Source organism: Pseudophryne corroboree, chromosome 1 (genome assembly GCF_028390025.1).
Source record: "Pseudophryne corroboree isolate aPseCor3 chromosome 1, aPseCor3.hap2, whole genome shotgun sequence".
Classification (NCBI taxonomy): Eukaryota; Metazoa; Chordata; class Amphibia; order Anura; family Myobatrachidae; genus Pseudophryne; species Pseudophryne corroboree.
The window spans coordinates 409,773,466-409,791,435 of record NC_086444.1 but is presented as its reverse complement, the minus strand read 5'-3'; the positions used below and the strand labels follow the sequence as shown (position 1 = coordinate 409,791,435).

At 47.5% G+C, this 17,970-nt stretch overlaps 2 protein-coding genes across 2 annotated transcripts in view; one reads left to right on the top strand and one right to left on the bottom strand.

Moving 5' to 3' along the window:
- Positions 1-17,970, top strand: part of FICD (FIC domain protein adenylyltransferase) — a 1,034,845-nt gene that overhangs the window by 559,126 nt on the left and 457,749 nt on the right. The gene's annotated exons all lie outside the window — the stretch shown is intronic.
- Positions 1-17,970, bottom strand: part of LOC134888292 (serine dehydratase-like) — a 185,753-nt gene that overhangs the window by 163,834 nt on the left and 3,949 nt on the right. The window lies entirely within an intron of this gene.

Genomic DNA, 17,970 nt, shown 5'->3' with positions numbered 1-17,970 from the left:
CCCCGCTGTTTATAGACACGGGGTGAACAAACATACATAACTGATGAATGAGTACAATCCAAAAAGAGCCTGTAGTGCTAGATCAGCGGTGAAATGCCACGGACGGAAGCGGTAACCCCTGGTCCTGTAGCCCTAGGAAATACTTCCAACTCTACCATACCGACAATTCTGACTCTAAATGAGGGATCCGATGTTGTGGTCAATGGCTTGGCCCCAGCAGGGGCCAAGCCATTGACCACAAAATTGGATCCCTCATTTAGGGAAGTCGATAGTCTGTCCCTAGGAAGAGAGTCTGATGATCCGGACCCAGGAAGAGAGTCCGATGATCCGGTCCCAGGAAGAGAGTCTGATGATCCGGAGCCCAGGAAGAGAGTTCAATGTTCCGGTCTCATCAAGGGAGTGTGATGTTCCGGTCTCATCAAGGGAGTATGATGTTCCAGTCTCATCAAGGGAGTTTGATGTTCTGGTCTCATCAAGAGAGTCCAATGTTCTGGTCTCATCAAGGGAGTCCAACGTTCTGGTCGGGGACGAGTCTGAGTTACATTCCCCAGGAGGGGAGACCAATGTGCTGCCCTCAAGGGTAATTTCGGATATGGTGGCTGGTCAGTCCCAGAAGAGTCTTCTGATTCTGTGGCCTTGGAAAGACAGAAGTCTTGAATCAACCCTGTTTGTCTTTAGTCCCTCTTAGTTCTGTGTGGGTGTTCAGAGTCCACCTTCAAGAGGGGGGAGGGGGGTACAGTTACATGTGCTGTCTGCAGCACTGTTCTGTCTGCTTAATTGCTGTAGCAGCTGCATGGGATTAGTGATCTTTGGAGACTTGGCTGCAGGAGTCTGTTGTTTGGCTCCTGTTCATTTTATCTCCTGAATCTGTATTGCACTGCTTGATGGTCATAGTTCCTGGTTGCAGCAGGAGCCTTTGTCTCTAGGTTCTAGTTCTAAGCATGGAAATCTTGTCTGGTTATTCTGTTACTGTGTTCAGTTCTGTGTCAGTTGTATTGTCATCAGCATCCTATTCAGTTATACCTGTGTCTAGCTCTGTGTCAGTTATGTAATTATTCGTCCCTAACTCAGTATTCCTGTGTCCAGCCCTGTGTCAGTACATAATCATCAGCATCCTACTCTGTGTCAGTTGCATTATATGTATTGATTGCTTTTTTATTTCTGCTTATAGTACTCCTCGTCTTCTTGCTATAGCTATACAGTCTTGTGTTTCCTTAGTTATCTATCTCACCTGCATACCCTCAGTACTCCCAATGCCAGTGGCTCTGTCTCTTCGTTGTTTTGGTCTAACTTCTTTCTGTAGTGTATTGTCTGTGTACATATTTTATGTTCTCTCCTTGCCCGAAAGCTGTCAAGAGTTTGGGAGAGTTCTGTGTTTAATTGTCTATTGTTTGTTCTCCAGTCTCTTACCTTAGAGCAGTTCCTACCTTCTTTGGGTCGTTCGCTTCATCGGCATTGATTCAGGTCACTCAGGGGTTGAGCTCATACTACCTTCAGTGGCGTAAGTCCTGGTGTGCATCCCAAAACCGGTAGGCACATCTAGCCTTATGAGAAAAGTGGCTCTTATAGGCACGAAGACCTGCTGGTAGGTTCTATGAGTCTCAACCCTGGGTGTACAGGGGTCATTGCCAGAAGCCCTTCAGGAGACACAGACCCTTTGGAGAAGATGATCCTCCAGTTATAACACTCCCTGACCAGGGGGAAGGGGAGTACGTGTTCCCATTTAGTTGTGTCTATCTCCCCTTCAGTGAGTTTTGCCTCAGACAGAATCAGACCATGTGAACCATGGAACATACTATGTGAACCACGATGAAGGAGAAAGGTTCAGAAAATGGGACCCAAAGAGTAACGTGGTGACCCAAAGTGTTCACTCCCCACACTTCTAGCTCTGTGGGTTACTAAAGGGAATAGATGTGGATAGTAAAACTTAGCTCATGATCTTGCTTTTCCCCATCGTCGTGGTTCATATGGTATGTACCGTGGTTCACGTGGTGTCATGACGTCAGAGGCTACATTTTCTGAATGGGGTCTAGACTCTAACGTTCCCACATGCGTCTGAGCCACTTCCCCCCCCTGCTGCTTCTCTGATAACTGGAAATTTGCATGCGTCACTTCTGGTTATTTGGCCCGCTGTGGAACGCACCTCCATATTGGAATCCTAATAATTGCGTTTCACTGTTCTGTGCTATGTTAACTGTATGTATGTATAGTAAATGAATGAATGTATGGTAGCTTACATTCATTAGAAAATAAAGAAGGCAAATGGCAAGTTCTGGGATGCAGCAATGTAGCCTCTTCGTAGTAAGCCACAAATTCATTTTTTTATTTATTGAACCCTTTTCCTCATCAATTCATCCCAGCAGACCTGTATCGTGTCTTATGACATGCTGCTAATAATTAGTTGCTTAGTTGCTAGCAATAATACATAAGCATAGTTCTGTGAAGTGCAGATTGCCAGTTTGTTGAACTTGCTTCTGAGAACCATCAATCTGTATTCAGCACATTACTGATAGCCTTTCTGTGTTTGACCCCTCGTTTTGGATAACTACTGTACCTCTCTGGGTTTTGACCCCTGGATATCTCATAACAATATCTCTAGCTCCTGATCTTGGCTCTCAGGTGACTACCTTCTCTGGCTTTGTACTCTTGACTATTCTCAGGGTTTGCTGTTACTTAAATCTCCAGATTTTCCGTCTGTATGTACAAGACACAATATACCTTTACCCACTAATACTCTCCAGCCATTGAAATTCCCCACGCAGTATCCACAGTACCGCCAAGAGGTCTGCTGGGGCCTGATACTGGGAGACATGACCAAGTGTGTGTAAGGCTGTGCTCCCCTTAGAGACCTGCCTGGAATCATTGATGGAGAGCCCTCTGGCTAGTTCTGGCCCCACAATTATTAACCATACAAACTATAATTCCTGACATGTAACTCATTTACATAGTACATTACCACTCTGCCGGTTACGTGTAAAAAAAATAAAAAAATAAAAAATTCCAAACTAAAGCAAAGATGTTAGTGGTAAGTAGCAACTAGATATTTATTTTCATGTTTGCTTTTTTGTATTTTTATAAAAAGCAATCAATTCCGTTTCTGATCAAGATCTACTCCAGGGGTAGACAACATCCGGCACGCCAACTGCTGTGAAACTACATTTCCCAGCATGATCTGCAGTCTCAACCCAGGCCCACACACACTTCCTCTAACTCAGCACAGCAATATTTGCTTTCGGCATGCAGCTCTGGATCCCCTTTGTAACATTAATACTTCTGACATCAGGAGCAGGATAGGCACATGGGTTGGTCTCACAGGCAGCATCTGGTCACATGACAGGACGGCACTGTGCGAGCGAAGCGGAGCCGGAAACCAAACGCTATAATGGTGCTGCTGAGAGTGGCTGTGCGGAGGGAAGAGGACTCCAGAGAGGTTAATATGGGGTAGATGTACTACTGATAAAGGTGGTCATTCGGAGTTGATCGCTCGCTGACGATTTTCGCTGTGCAGCGATTAAGTTAAAAAATGGCAAAAATGCGCATGCGCATGGTACGCAGCGCGCATTCGCTAAGTACTTTCACACAAAACTTTGTAGATTTACACAAGCTTGAGCAACGTTTTTTCATCGCTTGAGTGATCGTAGTGTGATTGACAGGAAGTGGGTGTTTCTGGGCGGAATTTGGCCATTTTCAGGGAGTGTGCTAAAAAACGCAGGCGTGCCAGGTAAAAACGCAGGAGTGGCTGGAGAAACGGGGGAGTGGCTGGAGAAACGGGGGAGTGGCTGGCCGAACGCAGGGCGTGTTTGTGACGTCAAACCAGGAACTAAACGGACTGAGGTGATCGCACTCTAGGAGTAGGTCTGGAGCTACTCAGAAACTGCATACATTTTTTTAGTAGCAATTTTGCTAATCTTTCGTTCGCTATTCTGCTATGCTAAGATACACTCCCAGAGGGCGGCGGCCTAGCGTGTGCAATGCTGCTAAAAGCAGCTAGCGAGCGATCAACTCGGAATGGCCACCAAAGTGAAGATAAAGTACAAGCCAATCAGATCCTAACTGCCATGTTACAGGCTGTGCGTATTTGAAAATGACAGGAGCTGATTGGTTGGTACGGCCCAGATTTATAGACCCTTGAGAGTGATAAATTGCACGGACTTAAAGTACCAGCCAATCAGCTCCTAACTGTAATTTTTCAAACACAGCCTGTAACATAGAAGTTAGGAGCTGGTTGGCTGGTACTTTATCACTGTGTAATTTACCACTCTCCAAGGCTTGATAAATCTGGGCCTTTGGGGTCTATTTACTAAGCCTTGGATGGAGATAAAGTCAACGGAGATAAAGTACCAGCCAATCACCTCCTCACTGTCATTTTTCAAACCCAGTCTGTGACATGTCAGTTAGGAGCTGATTGGTTGGTACTTTATCTCTGTGGACTGAGGGGGTAATTCTGAGTTGATCGCAGCAGGATTTTTGTTAGCAGTTGGGCAAAACCATGTGCACTGCAGGAGAGGCAGATATAACATGTGCAGAGAGAGTTAGATTTGGGTGGGTTATTTTGTTTCTGTGCAGGGTAAATAGTTACTGGCTGCTTTATTTTTACATTGCAATTTAGATTGCAGATTGAACACACCACTCCCAAATCTAACTTTCTCTGCACATGTTATATCTGCCCCCCCTGCAGTGCACATGGGGGGTCATTCCGAGTTGTTCGCTCGCAAGCTGCTTTTAGCAGCTTTGCACACGCTAAGCCGCCGCCTACTGGGAGTGAATCTTAGCATTTTAAAATTGCGAACGAAAGATTAGCAGAATTGCGAATAGACACTTCTTAGCAGTTTCTGAGTAGCTCCAGACTTACTCGGCATCTGCGATCAGTTCAGTGCTTGTCGTTCCTGGTTTGACGTCACAAACACACCCAGCGTTCGCCCAGACACTCCTCCGTTTCTCCAGCCACTCCCGCGTTTTTCCCAGAAACTGTAGCGTTTTTCCGCACACACCCATTAAACGGCCAGTTTAAGCCCAGAAACACCCACTTCCTGTCAATCACCCTCCGATCACCAGAACGAAGAAAAAACCTCGTAATGCCGTGAGTAAAATACCTAACTGCATAGCAAATTTACTTGGCGCAGTCGCACTGCGGACATTGCGCATGCGCATTAGCGACTAATCGCTCCATTGCGAGAAAAAAATAACAAGCGAACAACTCGGAATGACCCCCCATGTGCACTGCAGGGGAGGCAGATATAACATGTGCAGAGAGAGTTAGATTTGGGTGGGTTATTTTGTTTCTGTGCAGGGTAAATACTGGCTGCTTTATTTTTACACTGCAATTTAGATTTCAGATTGAACACACCACTCCCAAATCTAACTCTCTCTGCACATGTTATATCTGCCCCCCCTGCAGTGCACATGGTTTTGCCCAACTGCTAACAAAAATCCTGCTGCGATCAACTTGGAATTACCCCCTTTATCTCCATCTAAGGCTTAGTAACTAGACCACTTTAGCTCTCACCACTTTATCACTCTCCAAGGCTTAGTACATCTTACTGTACATTTACTGTGTGTCTGCCCCTGTCTGGTACAGTAGTAGTAGTAGTAATAATAATAATAATAATAATAATAATAATATAATAATAATTGTATTTATATAGCTCTTTTCTCCTGCAGGATTCAAAGTTACTTTACATACATCAATACACGGTGCATTGTACAAAGGCATTAGAGCAAGCTGATAAACACACAGAAATAATTATGAACAACTAAATCTACAGAGCACAATAAGCATAATGCAGGGTTGGTGCAGACATTTTGGGTAATAACTCCTACCAGCTATATATTCTACCCATGATAGGTACTAAATTAGGCAGGTGTCTTTGGGGCACTATGTAGGATTACCCTGGGTGTAGGGCTAGATTAACAATGGGGCGGATGGAGCTGCAGCGTGTGTGTCAGCAAGAGCTGTCTGTGTCGGTGTTGGTGTCTTTGTCAGTAAGTGTGTCCCAAGAGCCCTCAGTTCCTGTCTGCTCTGTATTGCCCCATCTCTGTTCCCCTTTCCACTTTCTTTGCATGTTGATACAGCTCTCTGTATAATATGCAATCTTTGTATCATATGGCGGTCACTGCTGTTCAGCTCTCCTACTAAGTTATTGAAGTAGGCACTAGTTATAACCTCCATGGAGATAGCCACACCCATGGCACAGGTAACACCCCATATTTAGAGTACCCCCACATCACTAGTCACACCACCGCAGTGTTTGGCACACCTCCTGCCGAGGCACAAATTAGGCCCTTTATAAATTTCAGCTCCAGGCCCCTGTGGACCTTAATCTGGCACTGCCTTGGTGGAATAAGTCACGCCCAGAAGCGATGACACTAAATATTTGGTTGCAGTGTTCTAACGCTGGAAGTAGTGTCCCAACATAGATTCAAGTCATTTTTCATCCAATCTACAAGCATACCGGGTGAAGCAGCCATGTTGGGCTCACTACAAAGGTTATGCTGTGGGAAATAAGCCATACACGGACCCAAGGAATATATGGGACAACTGACTTTGTGTAATATTACAGTAGTATGCTGTACCCTGTATGAGTATATCCACTTGAAGGTCATCCTGCCCAAGGAGAAACCATCAGTGCAATCATCTGGGGTGCACAGCGTAGGCTGCTGCTGGTCGGATGTACAACCAGTGGAGGTTCAGCATACTTGTATAGTATCCAGTTTTAGATGGAAGTATAAGGGAAAAAAACATGATAAAGAAAGAGTGACCAGTAACAATACTTCTGGGGGTCGATGTAGGTTATTAGAGGGGGTTAAACTATGTTAAAATAAAAGTAAATAACATAGTCTCTGTAAGAATCTGCAGTGTTGCTGCTGCCCCAAGGAGGAGACTGCCGTCCTGTTAGTAGGGAGAACAGGAGCCTCTAGCCCATGCATACTGCCAAATGTGGCAGCTTTTGCTAACATCCCTGCGCAGTGGAGAGGAGGATGTCTGGCAGTAGCTGGAGAGAGGGGCCGCCATTTGGGTAGGTATAATGACCCTAGAGAAGAGAAAGCCGCCTGGGCAGCGGAGTGGGCAGCAGAGTGGTGAGTTTCTTTGTACTTATCTCCCAGCTGAGCCACAATACAGGTGGGAGCCGGCAGTGCGGAAGCATACAGATGGCAAGATGGCAGCTGATATCCGGTCCTGGTGCTCAACCCTCACAGCTCCATCAGAGAGTACTGGCTACCGTTGTGTGTGTGGTCTGGTGATTTCCTCCATCCAGCGATGATCTTGGCCAGAGTCCCGGTGTTGTCAATGGAGTTGCAGGACCGATGTGAGGAAGGCCCTGGCATGGCAGCAAGAAGCATGACCCTGACCTTCAGGTCTTCCAGCTCAGCCAGGGCACCCTGTGGTCTGGGTGCTTCTGCTGGCGGTGCAATCAGGTGCACACCTCAGGGCTGTTTGGGTGCCCTCTTGGGGGGCAGTGGCAGCACGAGCTACTCCTGGCCTGTGATGTTGCTGTGGTTGCCGTGGAGCCTGCAGTGTTGCAGCGGTCAGCAGGGAGCCAAGAGTGTTACTGGGGTCGGCGGGGAATTAGCCCTACAGAACTGGTGGCGACTGGAAATCACAGGAATGCGGGTGAGTGTGCAATGTGGAGCCAAATATATGGAGCTGAGGATGGGAGCTCTGTAAGCATGCGACCATCCCCAACAGATATATGACTTCCTGTGCAGCGTATCTGGAGTGCTGCTGCCAAGGCAAGGCAATGATCTGTGCTTCATTGCAGGAGATCCGACAAGGACAAAGGGGTCTATGTACTAAGCCTTGGAGAGAGATAAAGTGGACTAATATAAATTAATTGCCAATCAGTACCTGCCATGTTACAGGCTGTGTTTGCAAGATGACAGGAGCTGGTTGGTTGGTACTTTAACTCCATACACTTTATCTCTCAACAAGGCTTAGCACATAGAACCCACAGATGTATGGGAAGGGGCTCTGGTTGGTACCACCAATTTTTCTCTTACGTCCTAGAGGATGCTGGGGACTCCGTAAGGACCATGGGGATAGACGGGCTCCGCAGGAGACATGGGCACTTTAAGAAAGACTTTAGATCTGGAGTGCACTGGATCCTCCCTCTATGCTCCTCCTCCAGACCTCAGTTTGATACTGTGCCCAGAGGAGATGGGTGCACTTCAGGGAGCTCTCCTGAGCTTCCTGACAGAAAGTATATTTGTTAGTTTTTTTATTTTCAGGGAGCCTGCTGGCAACTGACTCCCTGCATCGAGGGACTGAGGGGAGAGAAGCAGACCTACTTCTGTGAGTTTCAAGGCTCTGCTTCTTAGGCTACTGGACACCATTAGCTCCAGAGGGAGTCAGAACACAGGTCTCACCCTGGAGTTCGTCCCGGAGCCGCGCCGCCGTCCTCCTCACAGAGCCAGAAAATAGAAGCCGGGTGAGTATGAGAAGAAAAAGAAGACTTCATGATCTTCACTGAGGTAACGCACAGCAGTGCAGCTGTGCGCCATTGCTCCCACACACCTCACACACGGCAGTCACTGTAAGGGTGCAGGGCGCAGGGGGGGCGCCCTGGACAGCAATATAAACCTAATTTCTGGCAAAAGAGATATATATACAGCTAGGCACTGTATATATAAAGAGCCCCCGACAGTTTTTATTATATTTAAGCGGGACAGAAGCCCGCCGCCGAGGGGGCGGGGCTTCTCCCTCAGCACTCACCAGCGCCATTTTCTCCACAGCACAGCTGAGAGGAAGCTCCCCGTACTCTCCCCTGCTTATCCACGGTGAAAGGGGGTTTCAGAGAAGAGGGGGGGGGCGCACATAGTTGGCAGCAAATAATAGTATTACAGCGCTACTGGGTAAATACATTGTGTGTTTTTCCTGGGGTATTAGCGCTGGGTGTATGCTGGCATACTCTCTCTCTGTCTCTCCAAAGGGCCTTGTGGGGGAACTGTCTTCAGATAAGAGGATTCCCTGAGTGTGTGGTGTGTCGGTACGTGTGTGTTGACATGTCTGAGGTAAAAGGCTCTTCTAAGGAGGAGATGGAGCAAATGTGTGTGTGTGGTGTCTCCGTCGACAACGCCGACACCTGACTGGATATGTGGAATTAAGTGCTGAGGTAAGTTTATTGCACAAAAGATTAGAGAACAGACAGGGAATCTACCCATGTCTGTCCCTATGTCGCAGGGACCTTGAGAGTCTCAAAACGCCCACTATCCAAAATAATAGACACTGATACTGACACGGAGTCTGACTCCAGTGTTGACAACGATGATGCAAAGTTACAGCCAAAACTGGCAGAAAAGTATTCAATATATGATTATTGTAATAAAAGATGTTTTGCATATCACTGATGACTCATCTGTCCCTGACACGAGGGTACATATGTTTGATGAACCCTGAGATACCATTTCCCCCCTCTCATGAACCAAATGAATTGTGTGAAAAAGAGCGGGAATCTCCAGACAAGAAACTGCAGTTTCCCAAAAGAATTCTCATGGCGTATCCTTTCCCTGCTAGGGCCAGGATACGATGGGAATCCCCCTCTAGGGTGGACAAGGCGTTGACACGTTTACCCAAAAGGCAGCGCTAACATACCAAGATACAGCTACCCTCAGGGATTCTGCAGATAGCATGCAGAAAAGTACTTTGAAGTCCATTTACACACATTCTGGTACACTACTCAGACCGGCAATTGTGTCGGCAGGGGTTTAAAGCGCTGTAGCAGCGTGGACAGATACCTTATCAGCGGAGATTGAAACCCTAGATAAGGATAACAAGTTATTGACCCTAGGATATATAAAAGATGCTGTCTTATATATAAGACATGCTCAAAGAGACATTGGTCTACTGGGTTCTAGAGTCAACGCTATGTCGATTTCTGCTAGACGTGTCCTGTGGAACATGCAATGGACAGGTGATGCCGACTAAAAGAGGCATATGGAGGTTTACCTTACAAGTGTGAGGAATTGTGTGGAGAAGGGCTCTCGGACCTGGTCTCCACAGCTATAGCTGGTAAATCTGATCTTTTGTCTTATATTCCCTCACAGCCTAAGAAAGCACGACATTATCAAATGCAGTCTTTTCGGTCGCAGAAAAACAAGAAAGTACGAGGAGCGTCCTTTCTTACCAGAGGTAAGGGCGCAGGGCACAGCTAGTTCCCAGGAACAGAAGTCCTCCCCGGCCTCTACTAAATCCACCGCATGACGCTGGGGCTCCGCTGAGGGAGTCCGACCCAGTGGGAGCACGTCTTCGACTCTTCAGCCACATCTGAGTTCACTCACAGGTGGATCCCTGGGCAATAGAAATTGTTTCTCAGGGTTACAAGCTGGAATTCGAAGAGGTGCCTCCTCGCCGGTTTTCCTTATCGGCCCTACCGGCTTCTCCCCCAGAAAGGGAGATAATATTAAATACAATTCACACATTGTATCTCCAACAGGTGGTGCTCAAGGTTCCCCTCCTTCAACAAGGAAGGGGATATTACTCAACCTTGGCTGTAGTCCCGAAACCGGACGGTTCGGTCAGACCTATTTTAAAATTAAAATCTCTGAACCTATACTTGAAAAGGTTCAAATTCAAGGTGGAATCGCTCAGAGCGATCATCGCCAGCCTGGAAGGGGGGGATTTTATGGTGTATCTAGACATAAAGGCTGCATACCTTCATGTTCCCATTTATCCACCCCATCAGGCGTACCTGAGAATTACGGTACAGTATTGTCATTACCAATTTCAGGGTAATTGGCGGAAATTATGGTGCTCCTACGCAAGCAAGGAGTCACAATTATCCAATACTTGGACGATCTCCTAATAAGGGCGAGATCAAAAGAGCAGTTGTTGAAGGTGTCCCAGCAACTCGGCTGGATTCTTAATATCCCGAAGTCACAGTTGGTTCCTATGACTCGTCTGCCCTTCTTGGGTATGATTCTGAATACAGACTAGAAATGGGTTTATCTTCCGATAGAGAAGGCCCAGGAACTAATGACTCTGGTAAAAAACCTATTAAAGCCAAAACAGGTGTCAGTGCATCACTGCACTCGGGTCCTGGGAAAGATGGTGGCATCTTACAGGGCCATTCCCTTTGGCAGGTTCCATGTGAGGACTTTCCAATGGGATCTACGGAACAAGTGGTCCGGATCACATCTACAGATGCATCAGTTAATCACCCTGTCCCCTAGGGCCAGGGTGTCTCTCCTATGGTGGCTGCAGAGTGCTCACCTTCTGCAGGGTCGCAGGTTCGCCATCCAGGACTGGATTCTGGTAGCCACGGACGCGAGCCTCCGAGGTGGGGGAGCAGTCACACAGGGAAGAAACTTCAAAGGTCTTTGGGTCAAGTCAAAAAACTTGTAGTCAAATCAACATCCTGGAGCTGAGGGCCATATACAACGCCCTTCGGCAAGCGGAAACATTGCTTCGCGACCTACCGGTTTTGATCCAGTCAGACAACATCACCGCAGTGGCTCATGTAAACCGCCAAGGCGGCACAAAGAGCAGAGTGGAAATGGCAGAAGCCACCAGGATTCTCCGCTGGGCGGAAAATCATGTAAGCGCATTTTCAGCAGTTCATTCCGGGAGTGGACAACTGAGAAGCAGACTTCCTCAGCAAACACGACCTGCATCCAAGAGAGGACTTCTTTAGGAAGCCTTCGCACAGATTGCAAGTCAGTGGGAACTGCCACAGATAGACATGATGGCGTCCCGCCTCAACAAGAAGCTACAGAGGTATTGCACCAGGTCAAGAGACCCTCAGGCAGTAGCTGTAGATGCCCTAGTGACACCGTGGGTGTTCCAGTCGGTCTATGTATTTACTCTCTTCCTCTCATACCCAAGGTGTTGAGAACGGTAGGAGGGAGAGGAATGAGAACAATCCTCATTGTTCCAGATTGGCCACGAAGGACCTGGTATCTGGATCTGTGGGAAATGCTCACAGAAGATCAGTGGCTTCTTCCTCTAAGACAGGACCGGTTGCAACAGGGGCCATGTCTATTCCAAGACTTACCGCGGCTGCGTTGGACGGCATGGCGGTTGAAAGCCGGATCCTAGCGGATAAGGGTATTCCGGATGAGGTCATTTCTACGCTAATAAAGGCTAGGAAGGACATGACATCTAAACTTTATCACCTTATATGGCGAAAATATGTTTCTTGGTGTGAGGCCAGGAATGCTCCTACGGAAGAATTCCATCTGGGCCGTTTCCTTCACTTCCTGCAAACTGGAGTGAATTTCGGCCTAAAATTAGGATCTATTAAGGTTCAGATTTCGGCCTTATCTATTTTCTTTCAAAAGGAATTGGCCTCTCTCCCTGAAGTACAAACTTTTGTGAAGGGAGTACTGCATATTCAGCCTCCTTTTGTACCTCTGGTGACGCCTTGGGACCTTAACGTGGTGTTAAGTTTCATTAAGTCACACTGGTTTGAACCACTTAAAACAGTGGAGTTAAAAATCTCACTTGGAAGGTGGTCATGTTATTAGCCTTGGCTTCGGCTAGGCGAGTGTCGGAATTAGCGGCTTTATCACATAAAAGCCCCTATCTGGTTTTCCATATGGATAGAGCGGAATTGCGAACCCGTCCTCAATTCCTGCCAAAAGTGTTTTCATCCTTTCATATGAACTATTGTGGTGCCTGTGGCTACGCGTGACTTGGAAGATCCCGAGTCCCTTGATGTGGTCAGGGCTATGAAAATTTACGTGGCCAGAACGGCTACAGTCAGAAAAACAGAAGCACTGTTTGTCATGTATGCAACCAACAAGATTGGTGCCCCTGCTTCAAAGTAGACTATTGCTCGCTGGATCTGTAACACAATTCAGCAGGCGCATTCTACGGCGGGATTGCCGTTACCTAAATCGGTCAAGGCCCATTCCACTGGGCGGCTGCCAGAGGGGTCTCGGCGCTATAGGTGTGCCGAGCTACTACTTGGTCGGGTTCAAACACCTTTGCAAAGTTCTATAAGTTTGATACCCTGGCTGAGGAGGACTTCCTGTTTGCTCAATCGGTGCTGCAGAGTCATCCGCACTCTCCCGCCCGTTTGGGAGCTTTGGTATAATCACCATGGTCCTTACGGAGTCCCCAGCATCCTCTAGGACGTAAGAGAAAATAAGATTTTAAACCTACCGGTAAATCTTTTTCTCGTAGTCCGTAGTGGATGCTGGGCGCCCGTCCCAAGTGCGGACTACTTCTGCAAGACTTGTATATAGTTATTGCTTAAATAAGGGTTATGTTATAGTCTCATCGGTCTTGGACTGATGCTACATTTTCATACTGTTAACTGGATAGTATATCACAAGTTATACGGTGTGATTGGTGTGGCTGGTATGAATCTTGCCCTTGGATTAACAAAAATCCTTTCCTCGTACTGTCCGTCTCCTCTGGGCACAGTTTCTCTAACTGAGGTCTGGAGGAGGGGCATAGAGGGAGGAGCCAGTGCACACCAGATCTAAAGTCTTTCTTAAAGTGCCCATGTCTCCTGCGGAGCCCGTCTATCCCCATGGTCCTTACGGAGTCCCCAGCATCCTCTACGGACTACGAGAAAAAGATTTACTGGTAGGTTTAAAATGTTATTATTTCCCTGGACCCCACAAACCTTATGCTCTAACAGCAATACTGTGGCAGTGCATATTGGGAGGTGTATTTCCACAGAAGTTGGCGTGCTGCATGTTGCTTATCCCTGATCTACTCCATCTCTTTAGTTCCATGCATCCCTTGTAGTCATGCAACTAAGTAAGCAGTGTGCAGGGAAGTGTCCGCTACAAAATGTCCATTTGTCCTTCACAGACTATCTCAGCAATACTTCCTACTAGCAGACATGTTGCTCCTACACTGAACACAGAGGGGAGTGGGAAATGATCAGTAAACAATGCATGAAGACTTTACACCTGTTTCTGCAGAATGAATCAGTGACTTATTAAGAAGTTTTCTTTCCTTATAAACTTTAAATTAACTTTCCTTGAAATGTTTATCAGTTACACTTTCATGTATACTGAACAGCAGGCGTTTACAGAATAGTACAATGGAGTACTCGGAAATTACGCATACTGCAATAGGCGGATCCGAGAGGAGGGGGCACTCGGACCTGTGCCACCCCCATGTTGTTTCTGCCATTGTATTATCTTAAGGAGATCAGCATCAACACTGCAGCTGTATCCATTGGGTTTGATAGAGCCGGCAGGCGGAGGAGCAGTGTGCTGTGATCAAAGTGTGCTGCAGACATTACAGAAGGGGGTCAAAGTGTGCTGCAGACATTACAGAAGGGGGTCAAAGTGTGCTGCAGACATTACAGAAGGGGGTCAAAGAGGGCTGTGGACATTACAGAAGGGGGTCAAAGAGGGCTGTGAACATTAAAGAAGGGGGTCAAAGAGGGCTGTTGACATTAAAGGGGCTGGGGGAGATTGCTGTGCTGTGAACAATAAAGTGGGGAGTGTGCTGTTCCGTGGACATTAAAGCGATGGGGGGGGGGGGGGGTGCTGTGTTGTGGACATAGAAGGGTTAGGGGGGGGTGCTGTGCTGTGGACATAGAAGGGTTAGGGGGGATGCTGTGCTATGGACTTTAAAGGTGGAAGGTGAGAGTGCTGGTCTATTAAAGGGGCTGGGGTGAAGTGCTGTCCTGTGGAAGTTGAAGGGCCCCGGGTTACCACCTCATCCCTTTGATTCTGGACACATTAATTACACAGATTCTGTGGCTGATTAAAGCCAGATGAATTGGAGGCTTGAAGTCAGCCAGCCACAGAACCTGTGTAATTAATATGTGTCCAGAATTAAAGGGATGAGGTGGCAACCATATGTGCTGTGGACATTGAAGGGACTGGGGGGAGAGTACTGTACTGTGGACAAGGAGTGAGCTGGAGGGGAGGCTGTGCTGTGGACATAAAAGGGGCTGGGGGGCAGTGCTGAGGACATTGAAGGGGGAGGTGGAGAGTGCTGTGCTGTGGATGTTGAAGGGCTGAGGGGTGAAAGATGTCCTGCGGATGTTGAAGGGGATGGGGGGAGTGCTGTGTTGTGGACGTTGAAGGGGATAGGTTGGAGAGTGCTGTGTACATCACTTTTTAACTCCACTTTATTTTAATGACTAACAGAATAACTCATGTTCTTTAGCCAAGGAGCACAGACTGTGAAGAGGAGCCAACCAGTCACTGTTGCTTGGAACAAACACCAGTAGCGCGCAGTCATCAAATGGGAGACAAGACCCATGGTATGGCTAGCAGGTAAGGAGTGATGGTCTTCTTGTTTCGTATGTACTTCAGTAAGGCCACACCCCATTCACTACCAACACTCTAACCCTAGCAGCTCAGCACTCCGATGAACTGTCTCCAGCCCCACCCAACCTCTACATTGACTGCTAAAACAACATTAACCAGATTCAGATTATCAGGCCTTGAAAAGTGATAAATAGCACTGTGATAAAGTACCAGCCAATCAGCTCCTAACTGCCATGTTACAGGCTGTGTTTGAAAAATGACAGGAATGGTTGGTACTTTATCACAGTGCAGTTTATCAGTCTCCAAGGCTTGATAAATCTGGGCCCCAGACACACACTCCACCCCCCACACCCTTTCCTGCATTCACCATATACACCCCAGCAGCACCCAGACACATGCATAAAACGGGGTATTGATGCTAGGGACGAGTATTATACTCCCGTTATATAAATTACTAGTGAGGCCACACCTTGAATACTGTGTACAATTCTGGGTACCGTACTACAAAAAGGATATACTGGAGATAGAAAAGGTACAGAGGAGGGCGACCAAACTAATTAAGGGCATGGAGACGATAGAATACAAGGAAAGGCTTGAAAGACTAAGCATGTTTACATTGGAAAAGCGGAGACTAAGAGGGGATATGATCAACATCTACAAATACATAAGGGGACAATACACAGAGCTTGCGCGGGACCTGTTTTTGGTTAGATCAACACAGAGGACTCGTGGACACTCGCTCAGGTTAGAGGAGAGGAGATTCCGCACAATACGTCGTAAAGGCTTTTTCACGGTAAGGACAATACGTGTTTGGAATTCCCTGCCCGAGGGAGTTGTAATGGCGGAATCTGTCAACACCTTTAAGAATGGGTTAGATAAATTCCTAATGGATAAGGATATCCAGGGGTATGGTGCATAGTCATGCATTATAGTTACTATAAATAGGGATAAAATGCAACGGCTGACAGCAGCATCAGTCAGAAATTTTAGTCAAATCATCATGCATAGGAGACCACAAATAGGTTGAACTCGATGGACAATTGTCTTTTTTCAACCTCAGATACTATGTTACTATGTTACTATGTTACTTGCCTGTCCCTGCATTCACTGCTAACACCCCAGCACAACCAAATATTCGCCCCACACTTCATTCACTGATAACACCATAGCAACACCCAGACTCACACACACACACACACACACACACACACACACACACACACACACACCTTTGCATTCACTAACACCCTAACAGCACCCAGATACACACTACTCATCCCCATAATTAACTACTAACACACCAGCATAAAAACACTACCTGTTGCTGATCAGGCATACTCTCCTACTCTACCGGAAGTTGTGGTGGACTCACGATTTTTTGGGTCATCCCTCAACATCCCCTCCTACCCCTGGAAGAGTAGATGCATCTCCACAACCTTGCCCACTTACTAGTGAAGCGGGCAGGACGTGAAGATAATTACAGGAATTTCAGCGCCATATGGACATGAATGATGTGAGAGCCTGTCTCCCCAACCAACCCCTCATGGGCCAGCATCATCTCATCTCATGACATCTCCCAGAGACGTGACACAAAACGTTGTGATCAAGGTTTCCTGTTCTTGCTTTATGCTGCTTCCATGGCAACAGCTGGTAACATACCAGGAGGGGTGAAGCAAATGATTGATGATCTAGGGAGACTAGAGAAATGGTCATGACTGTGGCAATTACAGTTTAATGCCTAAAATTGCTAAATCATGCACTAGGGCAGGGGTGGGCAATTATTTCAGCTGGGGGGCCGCTTAACACTTACAGCGAATAGTCGAGGGCCACACACAAAATACACCAAAAAATCCCCTTTTTACACATTACAGCAGACAGCGTCCCTCTTTTTACACATTACGGCAGACAGCGTCCCCCTTTTTACACGTTAAGGCAGACAGCGTCCCCTTTTTACACATTACGGCAGACAGCGTCCCCTTTTTACACATTATGGCAGACAGCGTGCCCTTTTTTACACATTACGGCAGACAGCGTCCCCCTTTTTACACATTACGGCAGACAGCGTGCCCTTTTCTACACATTACGGCAGACAGCGTGGCTTTTTTTACACATTACGGCAGACAGCGTGCCTTTTTTTACACATTACGGCAGACAGCGTGCCCTTTTTTACACATTACAGCAGACAGCGCCCCCGTTTTTGACACATTACGAAAGAAAGAAAGAAAGAAAGAATTATACTTACTCTCTCCGCTGGCTCAGGCTCCTCGGTGCAGCTTCTGCAGAGATCCCGGGCAAGGAGGGAAGGGGAGGAGGGAGCCGCAGCAGTGCTGTGTAATTGGTGGAGGCTCTGCTGCTGCTGTCCCTCTGCTTCACCATAGGCTGTTCTCCACCGCTGCGAATGCTGGGATACGCTTCCCAGCATTTACAGCGGCGGAGGGCAGCCTATGGTGAAGCAGAGGGACAGCAGCAGCAGGGCCTCCACCAATTACACGGTGCTGCTGCGGCTCCCCCTCCCTCCTCCTTCTCCCCAGTGCGCTCTTCTCCTCAGTCACTGACCGCCGCCAGGGCTGGCAACAGAAATATTGGGGCCCGATACACTGATATCTCTGGGGGCCCCCCTTGTCATACCCCCCCCCTTACCCTTGATCCCCAACCTTAGCGGTAAGCACACCCCACCATCACACACAGCAGCCATCCTACACAACCCCCGTCTTCCAAAGTCACAGCAGTGGCCAACATTACCTCCCCCTCCAGTACAGAGTAGAGGCTGGAGTCACAATCACAATACAC